The sequence below is a fragment of the Vanacampus margaritifer genome, chromosome 10 (assembly GCF_051991255.1).
Source record: "Vanacampus margaritifer isolate UIUO_Vmar chromosome 10, RoL_Vmar_1.0, whole genome shotgun sequence".
Lineage (NCBI taxonomy): Eukaryota > Metazoa > Chordata > Actinopteri > Syngnathiformes > Syngnathidae > Vanacampus > Vanacampus margaritifer.
In genome coordinates this window covers 7,397,043-7,424,259 of record NC_135441.1, presented here as the reverse complement: position 1 = coordinate 7,424,259, position 27,217 = coordinate 7,397,043, and the positions used below count along the sequence as shown (strand labels likewise).

At 40.0% G+C, this 27,217-nt stretch overlaps 2 long non-coding RNA genes and 1 pseudogene across 3 annotated transcripts; 2 read left to right on the top strand and 1 right to left on the bottom strand.

Annotated features, from left to right (window-relative positions):
* The first annotated feature begins 10,580 nt into the window (after positions 1–10,580).
* On the top strand, positions 10,581–17,030 carry LOC144059388 (uncharacterized; annotated as a pseudogene). Its single transcript, XR_013295648.1, has 4 exons — positions 10,581–10,727; positions 15,214–15,253; positions 15,840–15,966; positions 16,135–17,030. The product of XR_013295648.1 is annotated as an uncharacterized LOC144059388 (transcript).
* Positions 12,827–20,855, bottom strand: LOC144059390 (uncharacterized). The gene is made up of 3 exons (XR_013295650.1): positions 20,766–20,855; positions 14,896–15,013; positions 12,827–13,568 (listed from the first exon to the last, which is right to left on the bottom strand). It is a non-coding gene; the product is annotated as an uncharacterized LOC144059390 (long non-coding RNA).
* LOC144059389 (uncharacterized) lies at positions 17,783–25,742 on the top strand. Its single transcript, XR_013295649.1, has 3 exons — positions 17,783–17,930; positions 22,988–23,052; positions 23,239–25,742. It is a non-coding gene; the product is annotated as an uncharacterized LOC144059389 (long non-coding RNA).
* Positions 25,743–27,217: the final 1,475 nt, after the last annotated feature.

The following is a 27,217-nucleotide window of genomic DNA, read 5'->3' as shown; positions in this document are numbered from 1 at the left end:
AGGCCATGTGATATTAATTGGGTAGTCTGTGTGGACGTGTTCTAATCTCCCTCCCTCCAGCATTTTGCACATCCCGTTCACGCCCACACGTAACCATGCACGCACGCACACACGAAGCAATGACTGTGGCACACTAATTCGTTTTCTTTAGGAGGCAAAATAAGTTTATATTCTTTATTCATTAATATTGATTTTATTGTGTAAGGACAGAAAAGAATCATTGTTCAGACAAGTTTATCTACCTTGACAAAGTTAATCAATACAGGACCATTTGACTTTATTCACTTGATGCCTTCACCGACTGACACAATTAATTAGCCTACCATGAGAGCCAATTATGCAAAACCGTTTAGTATCCTTCATCCAGACTTCAACCCGTCACCTCCAAAGCCTCTGTATGTTGTAAACAAACACGACTCATAATCAACGCTCTCAAATTATTCCATAAAATGCTAGGTTTGCAAATTGACAAATGAGGTCATTTGCAATGCTAATGTTTCTAGCCATGGTTAGAGACAAACAGGATCTTAAATGGCACAAGCTGCATCTTACAGCTACTGGGCCCACAAACAAAGGTCACGGCAACTCAGGCTAATGTGAGCAAAACTAGAGGAATACAGCGAGAACATTCTGGGTCTATGCTGTGCGTGGACAACAACAAAGATTGGGGAGCATAATTTGCTGCAAAAAAACAAACAACCCCCCCCCCCCCCCCCAGACAATGGCTAATCATTTACCTCATAGACTTTACAAGCAGACCTGCAATACAGGAAGGCTTAAGTATTTCTTATAATGCTCTTTCTTTGAAGCAAAATAAGTAGGTTTGCTAATATTGTAGAACATGTTTTTTGAAGGTGAGCACACATTGCACTTACTTTCCCTACCCTTATTTATCTCAAGTGTGTAATTACTACCTGGCTGTTACAGCATTTAATTGTGACTTCACCTAATATGTTGTTAATATTTGTACAGTATTCTTTAATTGGTTCATATACTGCACAAACAATAACCATTTTATTGCACAGGGTATACTAATGTATATGCACTGTACATGACAACTGTGGATTGAATTGCTGTAAAGCACTGTGCAAAAGTCTCATTTAATTTTTTTATTTTATCAATGCTATAATGACACTATACTGTATAGGTTTGGGCATTGAGTTTTGAGAATCGACAATTTGATTCTCACAGAATCATATAAACTCACTGTGCCTGCTGCTAATCTGAGCTGGGATGTCAAGTTGCTCTGTTTTTGTTTAAAAGGCAAGTTAGCCCATTGGAAGGACCTCAGTACATGTACACTCACACTGAGGCAAAAATTTATTTTCATGAAATGTTTGGAAGATAAAGCTCTCTTGTGTAAGTGTAACCTATAAAAGTTTTTCACCTGCTGTGAAAATTAATAAATTAAATTTCACAGGTACGATATTCATACTGCTTAAATAACCAACCCTGTGTGGAAAAATTCATAGTAAAGGTCATAAAAAGTAAAAACTTAATAGATTTAAAATTCTTACTACAAGTTCAGACAATTTTGGCCTCTTCATTTAAACCGTATGTAGAATGTCGTCAGTAGAACACTGGGAAAACAACAGTGCTGTAGTCCTGCTTCATGTAGGATGTCCAGCAGATGGATGGAACCATAATTATATGTGGGATTTGCAGTTTAAACAATGCCATTGCGACAAATAAGTGAAAATAAATTCCTGGATCTGTACTTTTAGTCCATTTTCAGTGGGTCTAAGCTTCAAACGCAACAAAGTTTTGCGGAAATAAGTTTTGTTTTGTGTCTGTAATCACAGGCATCAAACGACTGCTGTAAAAAAGAAATTAAAACAGCAATGCTTCAGAATATGACAGTGTGTTATGGCCACATATATATATATATATATATATATATATATATATATATATATATATATATATATATATATATATATATATATATATATATATATATATATTAGAGGGCAGGTCACCATTCCGAGAAAAAAAAAAAACTTTTTAAAGTGGCAAATTTGCGAGAAAAAAATCGTAAATTTGTGCGTTTATAAAGTGGCAAATTTGCAAGAAAAAAAATCTGAAACTTACGAGAAATACACGTAACGTAGCTATAGTCTAATGTGAGGATTCGCTGGTGGTTAATGGGACACTGTTTATAAAATGACATAGCAGGATGGAGACGGATTCATTCTTAATTTAAACTTTGCTCGTCATACACGGCAGCTCGAGCGACATCACTTCCTGATCCCCCATCAGCTGACTAACACTAACCAATCAGAAGCTAGCATACTTTAGGTAAATGCAAGTGAATGACGGAGAGCAATTTAGCTAATTGTGCAAAAACCCCAAAAAGTATGAATGTGGAAATAATAATTCTGGAAACATAAATGTACAAGTAAATATTTATTTTAACAAATTAACTCAATGCCACTTTATAAAGTGGCAAATTTGCGAGTTTTTTTCTTGGAATATTGCCCCCACCCTCTAAAAAATATATATATATATATATTTATACGCCGTCGTATCAGATGACAAGTTTTTTTTCTTTTTTACCCCTTTGCGCTGCACTGTTCCAGCTCAGTCTTCCATGGCTCTACTTGCTTTAGTTTATATAGAAAAGGACGACCACCAAATGACAACAATGGATGAGAAAAATGGTTCTCTTGTCATATTTTCTCCCGTCAGATTTCTTGTAGCAGGAATGAGATTAATTTTATTTGAGACAAGACTGGGAGCAACGAGAAAACAGAACAGCAATGCAAATTGGAGACTGTGGAGTACAACACTGCACTTCTAGAGATGGACAGCATTTGTTAAAGTTGATTCATCAATTTGGCAATGATGAAGAACCAGTGAGCATCCACCAGTGGTTTATGTCCCCCATATTATATTGGCTCAGTATGCTTGGATTAGAAAAGCATACTCATGGTGTTTTTGTCTGTTAAACAGCATCAACAGTACAGCAGTGTCCAGCCATCTATGCAGTGGAAAAGAGGCATATGCCATATGCTTGGCTGGCTGTCAGCTATTTTTAAATCTTTGGGGCCTTTTTGTTAAAGCCCTGTTAACCTGCATATAACCCAGTTGATCTACCTAATTCCGGCGGATGGTTGCACACTGTCTTTCCAGAAAAGGACTTAACCCATCATCAATCGCTAAGACCTCATGGAGTGAACTCGCCATTTGAAAGTTATCCCACCTAAAAGGCTCCATTAGACAGCCCTGAAGCACTGCTACAGCCAGCAAGGTTAACGACAACTAAATGCAATTTCATCCCTGGCTCTGGTCTCCGAAACCTGGATGTGGGAAAAAGAATGTACGTACTGGGACTGACTGGGTAAAAGGCAGAAACTGGAGCTTTAGGCCATTGAGAAGCTGGGCAGAGAGATACTTCAACATGCTGAGACTCCATTTGCAGTATTATCATTGTAGATGAACATTTTTATGTGTGTGAAATTACCCTTGCATTTCTATAGCTATTCTGTACAACGACGGGCTCATGGAACAGAGATTAAAGCAGAAGGTCTTGATTCCACAGGATGGCTGTAACTTTAAGCGTTCTTATACAGCCTGTGACTATAGGCACAATATTAAGTCAAGGTCACCTCACATAGTTTATAAAGGGCTTGAAAAGTTGCTGGTCTCACAATGAATTTAATACAATATTACAAGTACGTTTTTATGGTTACAGGAGCCTTTTGCTCAAAGTCAGCGGCCCACATGAACGGGAAAATCTGTTAAGAAAATTGACAGATGGACGGAATGAGTTCCTCCATTGTTGTTTCCTTCCTGCTATGATGTGGTTGTATGATCTGTGAAAACCATAAACCTCAAACATTGATTACCCCCCTCCCCCCATTGTTTCATGGGAGTAAAACTTATGTTCCACAGGACTTGCAGATTTGTATGCATGAAAGGTTGTTTTTTTTGTTATAGAATTGCTATATTAAAGAGAGATTAAATCCTCACAGAGCAGACTTTGTACACACATACACACAAAAAAAAATTCACTAATAGCCTGGGGCTTGTAAACATAAACAAGCCCAAATGCTTACATGAATTGCCTTTGATAGGAGAGGAAGCCTAGAAATTGGATTCATGAAATGTCTTGGAACTGACCTTTGCTTGTGCTGAAATAAAGTTACTGTTTATTGACAATGTTTTATTGTGTTGCTACAACGGTCATATGCGAAGAATTTATGAAATATTTTGTATTAACATTTTTATTAAATCACTAAAACCATGGCTTATCATACTCACCTTGAAGTGACTGCAATATTCTAGAACCATGAAAAGTGTAAAAACTTTATTTTGCATAGACTGACCCACCAAATGTCACAAGGCCCAGATTCATTTGTATGGGGAAAAGCAAAGAGATTAACAAGATGGTGATTGGCCATTACAGTACTTAGAAAACCAGACCTTTACCGTATTTCTTCACATTTATGACCGAAAGAACAACGTCACGCATACAAGCGGCCAAAATTAGTTTCATCCTCCTCCTCGGAAACCAGATGAGGTGGTTCATGTATCTAATTAGAATGCTTCCTGGACGCCTCCCTGAGGTGTTCCGGGCACATCCCCCTGGGTGGAGTGCCCGGGCATGAACCGGGACAAGCTGAAGAGACTCTGGCTGGCCTGGGAACGCCTCGCCCGGTGGCTGGGGAGAGGGAAGTCTGGGCCTCCTTGCTTAACTCATTCTCCGCCATTGACGCCTATAAATGTCAAAAAATCATTTCAACTATTTCTATTAGTTAAACATTTTTTTCCATATTTGTTAACAAATGTATGAAATCCTAGACTTTGTTTTAATAAACGTATTTTTTTTTTAAATAAAAGATTATTAACTTTTTGACTGCCATGGACGTTAAAAGACGTCAAGTAAAAACCTACGGAGGGCCGCCAATGACGTTAAAAGACGTCATCCAAATTTTTTTTTGGTGGAGGAAACCCTTGGCCAGCTGCTGTGAAAGTTTCAAGCAGATCTAGTTAGCCTAATGACTATTTTTGGCCCCTAGATGGCAGCAATCACTCTCTTTTGACAAGATTGGGTCGGCGTCAGTAGAAGACGTGAGGCGGAGCTAGAGGGGACAATGGCTGGGGAAGGGAAGAGAACATGGCGACCGGTTGCAAGCAGCTCACGCTTGAGCAGTTTTTTTCAAAGACGAAAAGCATCGACCAACGCTAAAGAGCACATTGATGACGACGATGATTATCATCGATGATGATGATGGTGACTCCGAGGTTGGAAGCATTGACGCGGCAGTAGAAGACGTGAGGCGGAGCTAAAGCGAACAATGGCGGTTGCAAGCAGCTCACACTTGGGAATTTTTTTCAAAGACGAAAGGCATCGACCAACGCTAAAGAGCACATTGATGACGACGATGATCATCATCGATGATGATGATGGTGACTCCGAGGTTGGAAGCGTTCCAATCTCCACCATCTCTTCTCAGATAATATGTTTATATCATATACATCTTTGCTCCAAAATTACAAAATAACAAACGGAAATTTTTTACATTATCTGCAAGTTAAAAATATGATAAAGAAACAAATTCCAACACTTCAGGGTACGCTCCAACCGCCTGGCTTAGCTAAAGATATTACCAAGCTTTCTCCAACAACAACAAAAAAACTTTCAAAAATATATAAGTTACTTTCATATACGGATAAAATGTCTTTACCCATCTTAAAATGGGAGACAGACTTGTCTATAGCTCCGGAATCTGACTTTTGGATTCAAGTTTGTGAAAATGCATTTAAAATGACAAAACACACAAATTTACAACTTATCCAATACAAAATTATCCATAGAACATACATTACTCAATATATGATGAAGAAAATGGGGCTCTCCGACTCCGACATTTGTCTCCAGTGTTTACAAAACACTACAGACACTTATTTTCATGCTTTATGGTTATGCACTCCGGTTATGTATTTCTGGACTAAAGTCTTAGAAAAACTTTCCGCTATCTTGGACTATAGGATACCTTTATCTCCAAACTTGTGTTTGCTAGGTGACCTAACAACAACTGACCTACCACATAAACAATTTCAATCTACACTTGTAGCCCTTACTATCGCAAAAAAAACAATTCTTGTTAACTGGAAAAATAAACAAACTCTGAATATCGACCAATGGTCTAACCTCCTCATAAATCACATTTTAATGGAAAAAATATCGGCCTCAAATAAAAAACAAATATCAAAATTCATAGAAATATGGTCTACGTATATAGAATATTTTAACCTAATTCTGGTTATTTAATTCTGCCTGTTAGCGAGAGCCACCACATCGTGATAACTTACATTGATGTCTCTGCATTTGACAGTTTGTAACTAATGGTTGTATTTTTATAGTCAGGAACCCAGTTGCTGCCAACAGGATCGAGCAGATTCACCTCCAATGGGCACTAAGGGCTAATATTCGGATTCACTGCATGCCAGGGGAATAACTCTACAGGTGCTGTCCCCCCTGGCTGGGCGTGGGCGGGTCTGCCCCTCTGTTGGCTGCTGGGTGGCGGCTGCGTCTTGGTCGTTCCCTGGTGTCCGGGGCGGCGCCGCCCCGGCGCGGTCCGTCGCTCTGGGTCCGGCGACGCGGGTCGGGGCCTGTGGTCCGCCGGGGTGCCCCGTGGTTCCCTCTCCCCTCCCCCTTCCTCCCCCTTGCTTCCTCTCCCTCTTCGCTTCTCCCCGCCCGTCCTCCGCCTCCCTGTCCCTTCTCCCTCGTCGCCCTTCCTCCTCCTCTCCCCCTCTCTCTGCGGCCCTGCCGCTGCCTCCTGCCCTTCCTGTCGTCTCCTTCGCCCGTCCCCTCCCCCTCCCCTGTCCGCCCTCCTCCCCCTCCCCTAGGCCGGGGGTTCCATCCGTGGCCCGGGTCTCGGCGCTCCGGGGGCCGGGGGAGTGGGCGGGATTGGTGTTGTGCCCGCCCCGCTCTGGTGGGCCTCCGGGTACTTCGGGCTACTTCCGGGGGGCGAGCCCCGCCGGGGGTCCCGGTGGGTGGGGGTTTGGTGGGCGGGTGCGCCTCCCCCCCTCCCCCGGGTTGGGGGGGCCCAGCTGGTCGCTCCTCTTTGGGGACCTGGGGGCGGTTGGGGCTGGGTTGGGGTGGGTGGCGGGGGGGGTCGTGGGGGGAGCGGGGGTTGTGGGCCGGTGGGGTGCCTGGTGGGCCTGCAGTGCCCCGTCCTGCTGCGTTGGGTTGGGGGCGCGGGCCGCGTTGGGGTGGGGGGCGCTCCTGCTCCGGGGTTTGCTCTCCGGCCGGTGGCCCCTGCGGGGCCCGGGGGTCGTCCTTTGGCGCGGCCGCGGCCTGGGGGGCCCTGAGGTGTTGCGCTTGCTCTGTCCTGGCGGGGGTCGACGGCTCCCCTCTTTGGTGGAGATTTTCATGCATGCTAGATCCACCACACCAGCATCTATCGAGACTCAGACACAATTTGTTTCTCCCTCAGGTCATTGATTCGGTGGAGGCTGGTATCTGTGGATCTCACTCTGCTTCGTCTGTCCTTTCTACCTTTCCTCAGTTTCTCCTTTGGGCCCTTGAGGTTTCCCTGATTTGTTGGAGTTTAGATGTCTCTGGGGTTGGTGAAGGTTAGTGGCCCGGTGGGTGGTGTCTGGTCGGTGCTGGGCTTCGCTTTTCTTTCTTTTCTTTGGTCCCTCTTTGGGTCTCCTGGCGGCCCCACGACTCTGGCTGGATTTTGAAGTGTTCGGTTTAGGTGAACAGTATGGGAATTCTTATTTTTTTTTCTTTCTCACGCACGCACGCACGCACACACACACGCACGCATACACACACGCACAAACACACATACAAAAAAAAAAAAAAGGGAGAACAATGATGATGACATGTCAAATGATCAATACTGAGATCTCCCATAAAAAAAGGAAAAAAGAAGACGTGAGGCGGAGCTAGATGGCTGAAGAAGCGAACAATGGCGACCGGTTGCAAGCAGCTCACACTTGGGAATTTTTTTCAAAGACGAAAGGTATCGACCAACGCTAAAGAGCACATTGATGACGACGATGATCATCATCGATGATGATGATGATGGTGACTCCGAGGTTGACGCTGAAGTTGCAAGCGTTGACGCGGCGGCTATGACGACGTCATAAAGGTTCACAGGCTAGCGATGCTAACACCGGAAAACGCGGAGCACAACCGAGCACGCTCAGGCGGACGTTCAATCGGACGACGAAGAGTGCCCCGACTCCAATGCATATTCATCGGAAGAGTGGGTACAGTCTGCTACTTGCTACTTGCGATTAAGATTTTTTTTAATATATATCCAGTATTATAGTCCAACATTTTAAACACCCTTAAAGTTGTTCAATAAACATATATTTAAAAATTCCAAATAAATAAATAAATAGTCTGTATTTTTTTTTAAATTTTGATGCCAATATTTTTCTTTTTTTAGTGAAAATTAATATTGGCTCCAAATATCGGTTATCGATGTAACAATCTGCAGTGTGGCACCGTTTTTGTTGTGTCTATGCAGCACTTTTTCATTTTGGCCATCAATATATTTGATGCCGTTGATGTGTACGCGTATCGTGACGCGTAGAAGTGCCGAGAAGCCACAAGATTTTTGTTGAACACGGCCCTGAAAAAAACCCATATTGGTCTATCCCTAATTTGTGGTGATAATATAAATTTGGTTACGCAGATGGGATACCCAGATGTTGTTCTTGCCCGATAGCATCGGTTGGTGCTTTGTCAAGACTCTGCTGGCAAAATATCGCAAGATTCATTTGGTACTGCTATCAAAATAATAATAATACGACAGCAGAGGAGATGACTCACGTTTGTAAGGAGACTAGCGTTCTTACGAAGTACGCTCTTTGAGACCTGTTTTACAAATCCACACTTGCTTGATCTTGAGAATCATCTCCCAAGACATTCGTTCGTCCGCCCACTTCTCAGTCAATCTCCTCCTGTCGTTTTGTTGTTTTTGTTAAATGCCTGGCTTGTGCACTTTGAAAGTACGTGATTCTCCCATAATGACTTCTGACACACCCACCATGCGTGACTGGCTCAGCACGCCAGAACTAAAGATGAGTTAACTCATCGAAGTGGCTGTAATTAATGTAGAATGAAGTTTTTCTGAGGCGTGTGAATGCCATAGAAATCCATTTGGAAAACATACCACACTTGCAATGTGAAATTAACTCCCATAGCGGATATGAAAGTTTATCATCACACTGCTGATTACGTGCCCAGCACACTATTCATAAGCAATACTGCGCTTATGAGTGAACACATCATAACCTATTGAACTTGTCACCAGAACTTGCTTTCACTGGCGCCGTTGAGAGAAGATAACTAAATCAAAACGTGCAATGATAATTGTCTTCCACAGGCCGCTATATTTCCAACAGCCTCTGGGATGCGCAAGAATAAAAGCTCTTAAGTCTTCAGGAGAATGCATGCTAGGCCAGATTTGACAAGTAACATCTACACGCCAACCTGTTTAAGCAATTTGTCCCATTTTTTTATTTTTGTTTTTAAATAAATATCCACAACGATTAGAAATACTGGCATAATAAGTTAGCGATTTCCAGAACAAAATCATAGTACAGATACGTAGTAGGCCTATTTGGCAGCTCTGTGCAAGTAAACCACAAATGTATCCACTAAAAAGATAGATAGTTAGTGGCTATTTGAAAAAAAACTGGATTTGAGAGTAACTTACTATGCATATGAAGTATAAATGCAGTAACTATCCTCACTAAGCTTCAGCGAGTCACAAGATCAACTTTGAGAAAGTGTTGGCAACAACAAAATCTCCTGTTGACGTTAGGATGCCTGCCTACCTTTGTCTTTTCGAGCACACAGCAAGATGGCTGTCACTTGTGATTTATGATCCGTTTTGCCTCAACACATCACTATAAATCACTGTCAGCACAATTAGCCAGCTTTGCTGTTCATTGCATGTGACGTTCCATTAAGGTCAAATGCATGCTACATTGTTTTCATCACTGTTGGAAGATGTATCATCTTAGAAACGCCCTAAAGATGGGATGCATTTCATCTATATGGAAAACCAGCCGTGTGTTGAGAAAGACATCATTCTATCCTGACATTGCGACTGCTGCCAGTACCACGCACGACTCTTCAACATTTCCATGTTGACAAGCATTCTGACTGTGGATGGGCTGAAAAGCTCTATGGGCAGATTTCATTCAGAACGCAAGGATGACTCACCGTCTCACTGTAGTGAATTCTGATGCCTCACACCTGAAGGCATTCAACATTGCAAATAAAACTGAAACAACTGTGAGACATATTTATTATCTTTGGACCTTGGAGAGGTAAGAAACAAAGCAGACATTGGTAGCTTTGCAACAATCTTCAGATAACAATAAACAGTGGGTAATACAATAAAAACACACACTGATGTAAAAAAATAAGAGATGGAAAAAAATAATAGTGAAGCTAGAAATTGTATGTATATATATATATATATATATAATTACACACTGTGCAAACAATAATAATAATAATAATTTGTCCCTGTTGTTGACTTACAGTGTGGGAGGAGTGATTCCACCTCCTCTTGTCTTTGATCTGTGGATCCATATTTGATTAAAAGAAGGGGTGGCTGCATGCTGCAAGCACATCCACACACACATGAACCTGCGGAGAGTGTGGTAGTGTTGGTCAAACAAAAGAGCAACCAGGAAGAGATTGATGAGCTGGGAAAGCATGACCACATCTTTCATTAGCATCAGAGGTGGGTAATAACTAGCTACATTTACTCCGTTACATTTACTTGAGTATCTTTTTTGGGGGAAAATACTTCTAAGAGTAGTTTTACCACACAATACTTTTTACTTTTACTTGAGTAGATGTGTGAAGAAGAAACGCTACTCTTACTCCTCTAAATTGGGCTCACTAGAGTCGTTACCCGCCGCCCCATTCATGTATTAGATTTACTGTATTTTCATGTAAGCGCTCCACTTGACTGACTGTGTGGGAGCATTTCCGCGGACACATTGAGGCGCAATTCTCGTAATGTCCCGTCTCGCGCGAGTTCTGTAGGAGGTGCTCATGATGTTTACGGAAGACAAACGCCCTGAGTTTTTAATATTACTTTAAAGACATCTCCCTCTCCTCATTGAACGAGTTCGGCCATTTGGTGTTGGTGTGTGTGCGCACGCTTATAACTCGTGTTATGGCGCGTAAGGATGGATTTCAGCGACGACATGCGGCATATGTCGCTCGTTTGCTCGTTGCCAGCGGCAACGGACATTTCTCATGCAACGATATGGGACGCGCGTTGAACGCCGGCATATCGGCTCCATAACTAAATCGCTTTGTGCTTAAAAAGACTTGTTATCCCCTCCGGAGGCAGCTCCGACATGAAAGCGAGTGGCCCGTACTTCCTTTCCTCCGTGATCGGGCGGGGGTCACGTGACTACAGGGAATTCGCAAAAAAGTGTTTCCATGAAATACTATTTCGACACGTCTCAAAAACCACCTCATGAGAGCGTAAAAACTTTTTGGTGATATTTAATTTATTTTTTATTTTTTTCAAAAATCATGTGTTTCCATTACCAGCTTGCTTTTGCGTAACTTGCCTTTTGCGCAAAACTGAGGGTAATGGAAACGCACCTTGTGACTATTGCGTGCTGTGCTTACACTAAGAAGAGTTCTATTTGAAGCTTGGGTAAACCGTTGCACGTTTGTTTGACTCGGTGACGGGCAGAAGAGAGCAGTTGTGCGCATGAGCCAACCTTATGTAGTTGATTACATTCAAGAGCGATTATTGTGCATCAGCTTTGTTGTGATAAAAAAAAAATTGATGTTATTTGAAATCAAATAGAACATCCATTTCAACAATAAATAACAAAATGTATACAGTGCATGTATTTGTATAATGATACATGTAATATTAGCATTATATCGTTGTGATATTATTTTTATTCGTTTTGCTCCAGGTTTATGACCTGTGGTTTTATGTTCAATAAACAAACAAAGACAAACATGAGCCATAACAATTTGTGTGTCCTGCTGAGCCTTTTCATAAGGCTAACATAAAAATATCTGAACACTTGAACTAACGTGTCTGCTTGCAGTTTTTGTTGTTGTTTACTTTATTTTATGATTTGATGATGCAAGCAGTTGCACACAATTTTATGTTTTTGTCTGTCTGATGACATTGTTTTTAAAAATAAATCAGACTTCATGTTCAAGCAGTTACTCTGTACTTGAGTATTCATTTTAGCGAATACTTTTTTTACTTGTACTTGTGTGATTGTTTTATGACTACTTTTTAGTTTTACTTGAGTAATATTATTTTGAAGTACAATTTTTGGCTACTCTTCCCACCTCTGATTAGCATGCTTTCTCAGTATTTTTCTCTATTACCTGCGGGATCAAGAACCTCATGTATATACATTTAATAAGGGCATTCTAGCATACTAATTTATCATTATAACTCTCATGGTACACCTCACCTAACCATTATGTTAATAAGGTCATCCATTGCCCAAGTGCATTAGTGAACAAATCCTTTAATGACTTCTCACAGCATCTTGCATTAATTCACCTAAACTCATCCTTCCTGTGTACGGTTCCGGGGAAGTATGAGCGTATCCCAACTGACTGCGGGTGAAAGGAAAACTTCTGCCTGGATGGCCGCCAGTCAGTCGCAGGGCACAGTAGACATTCACACTCACATTCATGGAACAAGTGGAACAAATTCAAGGTACAGAAATTGGATGTGATATTTAAAATGTAAATGTTTTATACCTCACCTTTGTTCAACCCATAGGTCTTTTCTGTGTAATGTAGTTGACCAAAGATACACCACAGATGAAATGTTGAACATTGTGTTTAATGTGTCGTAACACAAACTGAGCCATCACATAACATAACAATATTATAAAAAAAAACAGTACTTACTGTAACTATCCAGGTTTGGACACTTTTAGTGCAGGACATTAAAATAAAAAATAAAAAATCAAGCCATTGGATTTATTGATGTGAACAAATTGTAGCACAACTTGAATGCTCTATACGGTATTTAGTGACACAGACCCAAGCTACAACCAAACTGCAGTAAGGCACCATCCCACCAAAGCTCTCTTAGACAGAGGAATCAGTTTCTCCCTTTTCTTTTGGTTCTTAACATCCCGCAAAATGTTTTGGTCATCATTCAATACTTTCAGACATTTTATTGCAAAGTCTTGTAGTTCTTGTTGTGGTCTATGAGTAATTAGCAACGCCTTGCATTTCTTCCAGGCCACAACAGCCAGCTCACAGATCGGTACATTGGCGACGATGGTGTTTCGGTCAACACCGACCTTTCGATATGAATCACTCCGCTTTCTTTCTTTCTTTCTTGTACGCCTTAAGTCAGTAGTGGTCAAACTTAGTCCTCAAGGGCCGGTGTCCTGCAGGTTTCCCTGCTGCTTATGCAGACCTTGCTGATGAGCTGATCATGTATCAGCTGTGTTGGAGAAGGGAAACCTCCAAAACCTGCAGGACTCCGGCCCTCGAGGACCGAGTGTGCCCACCCCAGCCGTAAGGACTCTCCTGTATCTCCTGATGACCTCCTCAGGATGGCATGCTGAAAATAATAGAAACTTCAAGTATAAAAAACACACAAGTAGTAAATAAACACAGGGAAACACATAGAGATGAAGATTACATGGGCACCAAGCAATTGCAGGGTCCAAGAGAGTAAACACACCAGAAAATAAATTTGGGGAAATGAAGTTTACACATAGAGAGACAAACAGACAGAAATATATTGTGATGTTATTTTTTTATGTTTGTTTTTATTTATTGTCGGTATTGCTGGCATTTGCTTTGTCAACACTGTATTTAACGCTTACGCCAACAAAGCACTTTGAAGACAGGCAGACGCTGTGATGTCTACATGCCTGACAGAATTCAGTTAAATTATAATTTGATTTGACTCCACACAAGATGTTGGATTGAATTATAGGAAGTGTAACTTTATTTAATGTAATTCAAAGAAACCCATTATCATCAGTGAGAATGACACGGTGTGTTCCAAAATGTCCAAAATGTTTGAGTCAGTCATTTAAAGGCTTAGATAAATTAAGTGCTGTTCTACCATCATATTAAAACTATTTCAAGGTTTTTACAATTTTGATGATCTGTTTTTATCTAAGTCCATATAATGAAAACAATTACTACATTTTATTATTCAGTATAATTAAATCTTGTCTAGGTAAAGTCCTTACAAATATGTGTCTGATATACTGTAATAGCACAGTAAATTTTACAGTAACAGAGTAAACTTTTACACTTGGAAGAGAGTAAAATATTAAAAACAAACAACAACAATAAAATGCTCAATAGTTGAGTAACAATCCTACAACCTTCAGCATGAAAGACAGCCACTGTACCACTTGAGCTATGCTAGACTTATTGTTAGCTAACATTGCTGATTTGTCCCAAAGGAGACCAAAAATGGAAGTATACGAGAATTCCACCTGACACCTGCGATATATTGACACCGAGTAGGGGTGGCATGGGTCAGTGGTTAGGTTGGCTGTCTTCCAACCTGAAAGTTCTGTGATTGTTCCTCAACTGTTGAGGGTTTTTTAAATGTATTTTTTAAAATATTTTAATCTCTTCCGAGTTTAAAGACTGGGAACGAATATAGTCTTTTTCAGAATAAAATTGACTGTGTGCTAAATACACATTTATTTTGCACCATTTCTTTGAATTTCATGGAATTCCAGTTCTACTTCCGATAATTTGAATTTGAATCAAGATTATGCTTCCTGTTTGCCCCCTCAATTTCAATTCAAGAACTGAATTGAAAATTAGGCGTCATTCTCAATTAAATGTTGACTTTTGTACAGCCCTGACTGACACACATGAGTGGAGCAGGCTTTTTGCTTTCATCTCTTTGTATTTACCTCTCTGCTTGCAATGTTATCTTTTTTTCCTTCTCTTTTTTCTTCCTTTTGTCCTTTTTCTTACGACTGTGGTGGTGGTGCTTCTTTTTCTTTTTGCATATTTTCTCCAATTTCTTGTCTGAAAAAAATCAACACTTTAAGGAACATATTAAACATGTTAGCACATTTTATGTCAGTTCCCGCCAAGAAATATTTTCAGATGGGGTCCATGCCGACACATTCATTTGGGGTCCTTGGCATCAAAGTGTTTGAAAAATCACTGCTCTAGATGCTACCCTCGTATGTGTCATTCTTATCTTTATTTGTATGTATTTTCAGGTTTTGAAAAAGCCAGAAACAGAGGGAGGAAACTGAAGAGGTCAATTAGACACAGACACATTTTCAGCAATTCACATTTTAGTCTGACTATGGTGAAAAGTGTTCATTTCAATAGAAACAATATATAACTAGGCTGTTATAACATCAATTAGAAGCTAGTATGTAGTAAAGCTTGTGATTATTGTTATGGTGCATCTGTAGACTCATGACGTTAACAGGTGTGTGGAGTTAATTCACTTTTGTGATATATTTTGTCAGGTGTAATTTACAGCTTAAATTTTTGACTATTTAATGCTGAATTGGTCCCCATTAGATATAGTGGAACAACATGAGTGTCTGACCGTACCTCTTTAAGCTCTATGGCAATTGGCTCTCTGAAGGTACAGGATCGGGCAATTGTTAATAGAAATATACCTCTACAAATATCCTACAGTATATTAGTCCCAAATGTATTGATGGGAGACATGGAGCTCTTTAGAAAATACCACAAAACATTCCATCGGTTTTGTCTTAACAGTAGTGGACAATTTTCATATCTTCGGGTGCAGTACATGCAAGGTTTATGTATTAAAAAAAAAAAAGTTAGTTTTTTTAAATGCATTATAATATTTGCCCTATTCTATCAGATTTGCACAAGGCCTGCATCAAGTGGACATGATCAACTACAAGATTTCTAAAAACTCAACAACCCTATCCAGGATGGCTCAAAAGCTGCGAGATGTATGCACTACTGCGATGGACAAATATCAGCAGGCAAGTGGCCAATACATTGGGGGTCGGCATCAGTTTGTCACCGTTGATGAAAGCCATTTCAGACATAAAATAAAGGCAAGCACTGTAGTGCAAACTACCATTGCATGACAGATTATTCATTTTGTTTACAGAACAATACAGCACACTAATATTTTATGTTTTCACCAGTACGTATGGGGAGGAATGGCTGGTGGCTGGAAGAGTGGGAGAAGACATGCCAAGCCTGTTCTTCGCTTAGTTGAGAGAAGAAGGAGAGATCTGGTGCCACTTATAGCTCATCATGTTAAAGTGGGTTCTACAATAATAAGTGATGAGTGGCGGTCTTATCGCAATGCATTAATTCAGCTAGGTTGCACCCATTTCACTGTCAATCACAGTGTATCATATGTCGACGCTTAAACAGGTGCACATAGTACATAGAGAGGGCGTGGAGAACGGTTAAGGAAAATGTGTGGAGACTCAGGGGGAATCGTACAGAGGAGTTACTGGTAGACCATCTCAAAGTTATTGAATGGCATGAATGACTTTCCCATAAGCATCACAAAGGGCCATTAGGACGGATAATCCAAGACATTGCTGTGATGTATGGACATTAAATGTCCCTCAGGGGTCACCAACTCCGGTCCTCAAGGGCTCCTACATTTTGGATATTTCCTCCAATACAGCTGATTCATATGATCAGTTCATCAGCAAGACCTCCATAGACCTGTTAACGATCCCCAGGAAACATCCAAAACATGCTGGACAGTTGCCTTCTAGGACCATAAGTGACCCCTGGTTTAGCACACAAAGTGTCCAAACCTTATGAGTTTACTGTTTTATACTCTTGTTATGCTATGTCAGGGATAGGCAAGTTCGGTCCTAGAGAGCCTGCAGTCTTGCATGTTTTTGATGTCTCCCTCCTCGAACACAGCTGAGAGGCTCCTCCTGAAAGTAATGATGAGCTGAGGCAGGAAACACCGAAAACATGCAGGACTGCAGCTCTTTAGGACCGAACTTGCCTATCCCTGTGGCTATGTGATGGTATTTGTGTTACTATGCATTAAACACAATATTCAACATTTCATATGTGGTGTTTCTTTGGTCAAATACAGTACACAGACAAGTCTATGGGTGGAACAAAATTGAAGTACAAACATTTGATGTTTTAAATATCAATTTTATGTACCTTGAACTTGTTCCACTCATTTGCTGTTCTACAATGTTTGACTGGTATTGGTAGATGGTTAACATCTAATATGTAAAGAATGCGTTCAAATATAAATTAAGTATTAGTAAGTAGCCAATTTATGCTATTGGGACATTATTCTAAAGTTGGAACTGTTCTTCATTTACTAAAAGCTAATAAACGAGGAATTGCTATAATTTTAAAATAGTGTCCCAATAACATGTAAACTATTAAATGATACTTAACAAGTAATTAGTAAGTAATTTACTAATAGTTTGTTAACTTTGTCTTACTAATGTATAAAATATACTTATGAATAATTAATATACAGATAACATGTCATTTGTAACTCAATAGCTAACAGTTTATTAATGACATATTAACTATTTATAGGCATCAGTATAACCAATGATCTATTAACTACTTATAACGGATAGTTATTATAAAGTGTTACTTAAAATACATCTGTCTAAGGCAGCTAAGGCTAGGCTAAGTCCTTGTTAATCTAGGACACACAGCTGTTGGGCCCACATTAACACAATGCAATGCTCTATATTTACTGTATAAAGGGACAAAACAAAAGGAAACAAGCTAATTCCTTTAGTAAGGATGCTTATCCTTTGTTGCGTAACAACCTCACTTTCTCCTCTGATGTTCCGAATCAGACTGAGCTATGGGGTAGGAGGTGGAGGTTAGCAGAATGTGGACTGATGGAGTGAGGATAAGAGTATAATGGATAGATGCGACTGCCAGGACCTGTCGACAGAGATGAATGGATGTTTCCAAGATGAAGCAAGTAAGACATTAGAGAACATTGATGTAGTGAATCATGTTGGAACAAGTGCGTTCCCGTGTGCGCTTTAGTGACTGTGTGGGCGACCAAAAGATACAAGTGTGTGTGCATGTGCAGAGGAGTGTCCCAAGCTGCAGGGTGCTACCCCTGACACCGTCCCCTCCAAGATGGGGAAAGTGCTCTAAAATTGATGTAGGTGACTTCCGAGGGCGGCAAAAATGAATCTGTGCGTCTGATTACAGGAGAAAAATAGCAAACACCAAGGAGATAGAATTGGCAAACAAAGAATACAAGAAAGGATGGGGGAGCTCACAGCAGAAAGAAAAAAAAATAGACAGGGTAATAGAGAATACATAGAAAGCAATCTTCCGGATATGTAAATAGATGACCAAATCGTAGTAAACAGTTAAATGCATCCTAGACAAACATTAAAGGAATATTCTATAGTATCTCTTTTGGAGAAAGCACCTGGGATTGAAATATGATAATGCATTTATTATTAATACTATTATTATTGGCATTAAATTACATTATTGGCAACACTGGTTTTGTTTAATGGAAATGCTAGAATTGTGATGTTTTCAAAACATTTACATGTTGAGATCGATTTTAAGCTGGTCACGATCGTAGGCGAGCTGTAGTAATTGGTCAAATAAACTGAATGGAAATGAACCCAGCGTACATGTTTTGGATGTGGTGTAAACAACAGGACATTGGACAAATCTCATGTTGGTCAGTATCAGAAGCAAATGCAAACAATCCATACAGTGATTCTATTTATTTATTTACATTCTCTTTTATTATGTTTATTACATTTTTAAATTGTTTTTTGTTTTATTTACAATAATACAGTGCTCAATCAAAAACCTGAATTTAAATGTGAGTGGCTTTTGTCATGTATTCCCTTTTTTTTTTTTAAACTGCCAAGCAAATCATGCAGTTTTGCTTTGTCGACCAGTGGCATAAATGTTTTAAATAATGGGCTATTTTTCTTTTAAAACATAACCAAAAATGTTATTATTTATTGCTAGAATGGATTAGTGGCATTTGAATTCATTTCAATTGAGAAGATTGATTTTGAGCTGTCAAACGATTAGTTTTTTTCAATCAGATTAAGCACATCTTTTGATTAACGTGATTAAAATCCCTAACCCTAACCCTAATTAAAAAAGGCTTTTTATCAAAAAATTTTGCCCGCCAAATTAGAAGAGCACCTGTTATGTGTTAATTATTTTTATGTTATGAGGACGTCTTCAACATTTTTTGATCCACTGCACACTCATCATCCTCTTTTTCTGTAAAGTTAATTACTTGCATAATTTGGAATGGAAAAAAAAAAGACCCCAGTAGTTTGACATGAACAAATATTCTGAATGTCATATGCAAACATTTATTCACTGCTTTACTTTAATGCATGTAGTTATGTTTATTGCTCAAACACAACCTGTGCTACCTTTAACGTAACCATCCGTAGTCAAGCTAAAGAATCATCTGCGGTCAAAATTAATTGTGCGATTAATCTGCGTCAATACATAATTGATGCGATACATTTTTGTGATTAATTAGTTAACGCTTTAACTTTGACAGCACTATTGATTTGATATATGAATTGAGTTGTGAGCTTGATCACGCAAAACATTAAATTTGTTAGTCAAAGTACCACTCTATGACATCTCACATGGGAAGTGATGGCATAACATCATGGTAGTTTTGTTTCGTTTTGGTAATCTGTTATGGTTTGCTTGTCCGTGCCCCCAAACAAAAATTTGCTGTTTTCTTTTTTGGGGGGGCTGTTGAAACTGATGTGTATTTGAAGACTTAATTGTAGATGGTAAAATTCACAAACAATTATTCAGTTTATTTTGCTCTTTCCACATTGACACTAACTTTGCCTTTGAAAGAAACACTGGTGAACTCATCATCAACCCATCAAAACCACACATTGGATTTACTGGTGCAAGAGGATTGACCATGTGCCTCAAGGCCAAGTCCTACAGGCAGTCGGACCCGGCCCACCCACCAATATCCAAAAATCTATACCATATCCACCAGTTCCGAAGGTGCCATCTTGGTCGTGACCACCAACCAAAGGTTCAGTCTTCATTCACTGTTTTAATTTCCATTCATAAAGCAGGGCTAGGAGCGCTAAAGACTTGGACTGCTGTCTCCATATGTAAATATCTGGAGCACCAAACATTCTAGTTCGGGGACTCGATAGCTGCCATTCCCAGACGTCTACTCAATTAATGAGAACAGAATCATCAATGGATATTGCCGCCAAGTTCAGTGATCCTGTGTAGTGTTTACGCTCATAACCCAGAGTCGTTGGCTCTAGGGGACAATCTCCAGTGGCAGCTCAGGATTAGCATGCGTCACATGCTGTCCCTCTAACAGGAAGATCATCCAACTTGGTCAAATTACTGTTGACATTTTTTTTTTCCATTCCGTATACAGTATTTACATGGCTAGCATGCTCACATTATTTAATTGCATAATGCTGTGTGACACTTTTAACTTGTTACCATTTGTGCCATATTAAAAGACTTTCAAAGAAGTGATCATATTTGAATGGGACCCACTAATCATCTAAACACTTTATAATGGGTAGGGTCACAAAAAGCTGGCTGACAGAAAACACAGAGTTCAACCTGGACCACAGTGGACATATAATAAGTCTACACACAACCGCCAGTACCGTCTGGAATTTGGGCCCAAACACAGACAAGACACGAATGCTGGAAGTCTTTATGTACAAAAACAAAGTAACAACAGAGAGCAGGGCTGTATTTAAATGGCCTTGTAAAAACTTGAACTAGAAAAGACAGATGAACACTTGACCTTGTTGGAGCAACCTTGGCACGGCGAAGAAATCAAAAGTATGGAAGACCGCTTACATGGAAGTGTTAGGATATGAAACCTTGATGTTCTTAGGGAAACCTTGATTAAGTGTCATTCTGTAACTCTTGCTAAGGTTATACACAATTCTATATGACAGAATAAAGGTAATAAAGGATCAAATAAGAGTGACTAGATAAACATTGGAGTAACTCTATTGGACCTTAGCAGCTGCATGGCAATTGATAACTTCATTATAAGGGGCATTTGCATAAAGACGAGACAAACTACGAGTGGCTAACACATCAACATTATCATTAACATTATAATCATAAGGGGCATAGCAACTGTATAGCAACTACAAAATAATAGGACTAACAATTGCAAATACGTCTCATCGTAACATAATACAGGACAACATAATATGGCCCAACCCAAAACACAGTCATAACAATAACCTGTACAACCCAATTGAACAAAATAAAAGGGGGAGTGTGGGGGATAAAGAACTGAGATAATTTGGTTGCACAAGTGATCACACTCTGATAATTCAGAAAGTGGCTGTTGTTGAAGAAAATAGTATTTTTCTTCCGTGTGTTCGTTTTCTTTCGGGTAGTGAGAATGTTGGTTATCCGAATGCAGGCTGGAGATTGATGAACAGTCACTTCGAAGCTTTTATTTCTACAGAATATTCCGGGCACAAGTGAGTTTCCTTAAAATGGCAGCCTCTCACTAGTGCGAAGTTACAGCGGCCTCACAACATTCTTATACTATTTTGAAGGGCGGTATCATAAAAAAACCCAGCCCCCAGGAAACAGCCCCCAGCCCCCAGGACATGAGATAAGACTTTTACAGCATTCTTCAATACACATTGACTACGACCACAGACAAATGGTCTATTGAGGAAATAAGTAAATTAAAACAGTTATGACTAAATCTGGGCAGAAGACCCTCTTCGCTGTCTTCAGAATAAACCAATCACATTCAAATACGAGAATTGGGAGTCAGTAGACACCTGCCACTATTTTAAGAGCCTTTGATTAACCTTAACCATCAACCCATTAAACCTTCTCCTGACATTTTTGTAGTCAAATCTTACAAAACAATTCATATTATCAGCCTATGGAAGGGTACAGTGACAATACCAAGAACTGGACTTCCCTTCAAAATTGCTGAAAATATGAGACAAAAACTGCCCGAAAAGCTGCTAGGCAGCAACACTCAAACCTGCAGAAATTTCTGGAAAGTGCTACTGTTCAATACACATGACAACAATCTCCCACCTTCATATGGTGGTGCTTTGTGGTAGGGTGGCAAGATGATAATCTTATCTTACAAAGAAAACAAAAATGCTATATGATTTATCTTGCTCTCATTTCATTTATTTATTTCACAAACCTGGCATTTGATTGTGGCCGTGTAGACTTGTTAGTTAGTCTGAGACACAGATAACCATTTGTACCCATAGTAACACCTGGTGAGAACCTCCAGTTGTCCAGCCAGCTGGTTGGAAACAATTCCGGCATTCCTAATGCTGCCGGAATTTCACTGGAAAACTCCACATTGAAATGGCACGAGGCCAGCTCAAAGGCCAAAAAAGTTCCATCTTAAGTACTTTTTTAACTGTATGTCTCTATTTCTTTTTAATCCCACATCTTTTCATTCAATTTCTTTTCAAATGGAACGTTCTGAATACATGACCTTTGGGAGCAGATACTTAAATGCATCTCGGACAAAGCAGAACGCTGAATGATTGCATCCATCGAGTGCCCTATCTGGCGAGCCTGAGTGTCAGCAGATGCTCTGTGCTTCTCCCCACACATTGGAACATATGGCTCTATTCAGAGAGGTGCACTTGTATGAATATTAATATACTTCCAGCATGCAATAAGTACCCTCACAGGAGGCCAGTTTAACTTGAGTGAACACTGGTGGCGTGTGTTAAAATGATTCATCCCACGACTTGGGACGCTGAGGGAGTGAAATGAAAGATGGCCTCATCCACAAGCAATTTCACCCTTCTGATTATGTTTTTATTGTTTTGTCCTGTTACACAGTCAATATTCTGTCTCGCTTCATCCCTCATAATTTAGCTAGCATTCAGAACATATCAAACAGACAATGTATTTTGTAAAAAAGAAAAAAAGGCTTAGTTTAGTACAGGTGCACAAGCCACTGGCAGCTTAATCCATTCTTCCATTTTCTATACATATTGTCTTCATTAGGATAAGATGGACCTACCCTGACTGACTTTGGGCGAGAGGTGTGGTACACCCTGGAATGGTTGCCAGTAAGTAACAGGGCAGCAATATCACACAATAACGTCAAATCCAAAACCACATCACTGTAATATACTGTTAGACAGTTTTGTCCATGGGCTCAACGAACCAGACAATTTAAAGAGTACAAAGTATTTTGATAGAATCAGCAACATATCAGGATAATTACAGCGCTGGGCTTTCTCATCTACACACAGGTCTGATGAAAAACGCCCCGATTAACTGAGTACAAAAGTCTTTAAAGCAGTTGCCGTGGCCCACTTGCTTGAGAGGATGAAGCTTGCCAGCATGTGATAACAACAGCTCTGGCAGGCTCAGACTGACTCTAATCGCTTGTTGTTGGTGAGATTGTCTCTCAGTCGTTTTCTTGGATGTTATCTCTATGATGCTATGTGGTTGTTATGGAAACATTGTGTGACTATGAGAAGCCATTAGAGTGAATAATATACAGTACTGACTGAGCCATTAGGCTGAGTCTAAAGGTCCAACCATAAAGTAGTAATATCTAACAGTACATAGCAACATAAGTTTGGGCATATCAACTATACAAGAAATTCTGAATTATTATTATTATTATTGACCTACTGATGACGTAGCATCAGGAGTAACTGGTAGTTTAGTATCTTGCTCAAGGATACTTCAACATGGTCACAATGGCATGGGATTGAACCCTCAACCGCTGGAATGTGAAACAATCACTCTGCCACTGAGCTCCGCCATACCTAAGTTCATAACTTGTTTGAACTGTGATGTGTTTGTAATTATGGGGTTTCCTACAGCCAATGTTAAAGAAGGTTCAAGAAACAACCACATAACTTTCTATTCTCCTTTCCTGACTGTTTTTAAAATTGAACAATATGAATTGAATGAACTACTAACTACTGTATTTTTCGAGTCCTTGCAACAGACAAATCAAGGTTAGATTCACTCAGAGACAAGCCACTGGTGACAAATAATACGCAAACTTTATTTTATTCTACAAAGATGATATGCAATGTGAAATATAGTTCTTCCAGCATTATTTCTCACAAAAAAGTGTAGTTTTGCCATGTTTCTAATGTTGATCACATACACAAGACAAATGTCCTCGGCTTTGCAGTCAACTTGGCCAATTGTGAATCTATCCTTCCTCAGCCTCAGGCAACCCATCTGGGATACTTGCTGAGGTTCCTGGTTCTGTTTGACTGAATCTGTGCTCTTCTAGCACACGGTTACAAGGAGAGATAGCCGGTGAGGATATCGCATGTCAGTAAACTGTCAGCACCATATGTTCATTCCAAATCTGTGAATCAGTGAGCAGACTGTGATCCAAGGTTGCTCCGAGGTACATATAATGAAATCTCTTCAGAACACAGTATATATGCTTTTCTAGAAGAAGAATATATTTTTTAAAGCATGAGTAGCATGCTCACATGGTGTTAACAAAAGAAAAAATAAACAGAATTACATTACATGCGTGTAAATAAATTGCCATGAAATGTAGTGTTTGGACCAGGGACGTGAAACTTAAATGATGATGGGGACCATACTGGCGGGGAACCATGTAAGACTTCCTAATTAGATGTATGACAAAAATCCAATTTTAAGCATCCTCGGACCTGGCGTCCACATGTGTGGACTTAACATTTTCAGTTGTCTACTGTAGACTAGACCACAGTATTCAATTTTGTTCTACAAGGGCCTGGTGTTCACTTCCAAGGACATTATACTGCTATTTAGTGGTGGAAGAAGATTATTACACATTACAAGTTAGATTCAAGAAGGCTGCCAACACACCCAGAAGTTCCAAATATAGACCAGGTAAAAAATTCAATCAAAATGCACACATGGACACAACCGATCGGGGTGGTTTTCAAGTGCCGACCACACAGCGGTGGTTTGTGCGCTCTGGTCAACTTTCCATCCGAAAGTAGAGATCTTTCTGCATTTTCTCATAAAAGTACTTTGCACAAGTCGATCACCTGCACGGACTCAGCCAATTGGTTTCTATTTTCAAGCCGCTTCCATTTGCTAGCAAGCAAGTCGGCTGTGTCCACGCCCTCAACAGCGCAAAAACAAGTTTCTAACTGCGTTCATCTGTGAAAATACCAAAAGAACGAAAACTCTATCCATGAGCACAAGCAGACCTCACTTTAGACTTGCAATAAGCACTAAAATAGGGCCCTAAGTTCAATATGTGTGACTTTTGCTGTTTTTTTGTTTCATTTTTGCAATACAATGTCATTAAACATAGGAGGGAGGAACTCACTTTCTTCTGTTGTTTTGCAATCATTTATCAATATTTTACAACTTCCTGTTCTTTTTTTTATCATTATATATTTTTTTAGATAAAATGAAATCTCAAGAGCTCTCTTGTTGACATCACAATACCCCCCTAACACATACAAATGCAAACACACACACACACACACCATCACCACCGCAAATACCTATAATAAGGTGTTGAGAGGAGAGTGTGTACAAAGAGATCAAGGAAATTGTTTTTTTGCAAGTGATGAGTGGGTCATAAGCTGTTCAATCATAGAGACAGATTTTTCTAAACCTGCTACCGGAACTTCAATTTAGATCAGAGAGAAAGAAACAATCTAATTCCATTTCACCCAATCACCAAAGACTCATGGCTATCAGCACCTTTCAGAGAAACTCACTAAATTATCCAAAGGTAGCATCAAGTAATACTAACACAATGGTGTCGCTGGACTGCTTTGTTTAATATACAGGCAGTATAATGACAGCCTTTGTGACAGAATCAAAACGTGAGAATATGCTCTCCTATATGTTGACACTGATTAATCTAACAAACATAATAAGGCTGGTCTATCCAGAAGGTGGTGAATTATTCACTATGCTGTTGGCAGTGGGCCTGGGCAGGCATAAAAGGCCTGGCTTCTACCCCAGGAAGGACTAAAGGATGGGAGTGTCTGCCCCGACCACTCTGAGCTCCGAGTTATGTTAGTGCGGAGAGCAGCCCAATGGCAGTTTGTTCATTAAGGCTCCCTTGCTGGGTGAAAACATCCAGTCAGTGTCAATTACACAGTAGCAGGTGGGCAGGTGCAGTCTTCACTGTTCACAGGAGTACAACCATTAGGGCAAACAGCTAATGCCAGGAAGCAAGCGTAAGAATGTCTGAACTGAGCAAATGATGCAAAGTCTTTGTCACAGGTACTCCACAGTGTTCTTCAAGACATTTTCTGCAGAGGTGGCAAATCCAGAAAGTAAAAACCCTGCTACAGTTTGGCTTCAGCCTCAGGTGCTAGCTAGATATCTCCCTAGCTAGCTCCCATGGTGCTCATTTACCTGCCGGGGAGCTAGCTAACACCACGGGCTAAAGCTAAACCGTGGCAGGGTATTTACTCTTTGGAGCTGGATTTGCCAACTCTGATTTTCAGTTTCATATTCCGAAAAACAACCAATTATCTATGCTAAACATGGCGGGTATCCCATTAATGACCACCTAAATCAGGGACCCACATAAGACCAAGCACTTTCAAACCAGATAATTGACAAAATAGTCTTTAAAAAACAATATAATATGTACATATGTCTTTTTATTGAACGTATCCAAACCCAAAACAGTGGATTGAGTATTTCAAGTCAGTATTTGTCAAGGGCCATTGGTAGTGTGGTGGTTCTCTCATGCACCAACGCACAGCTCAGATGTAGTCAGCTCGACTTTCTTCAGTTTGCAGTGGTTGCTTTTCCACTTAGCTCCTTTTTATTCAAGAGAGGGCAGCAAGAAAAGAGCCAGTGCAGGAAAGTGGAGAGTGTGGAATATAATACTGCATCTTGCAGAACACAGCAACAGTGTGCTCAGTATTTGCACGTTTGCAAGTTTATTTGGTCATTTCCAGCCATGTATCTTCAATGTTTCAATGAACCTGTGATTTCAAATTTGCTTGGCCAATGAGTGGTTACCGCATAAAAATCATGCTTTTCAGACTGAATATTTAAATTAGTCCTTCACACCAGATTTGAACCAATGAGAAATTGCCCTGTTTCACCTTTTATCACCAATGCATACGGTAATGAATGAAGAGATAACCAGGAGCCACTATCATTAGTTTTCTTTTTTCTTTTTTTTACCAGAGTGTCTGGTCCCAGAGATAGAGAGTGGGGTTCAGATGTTTGGGAGGTTGAATTGTTCCTTGACATCGAAGAGTTAGTAGAAGTCGTTAG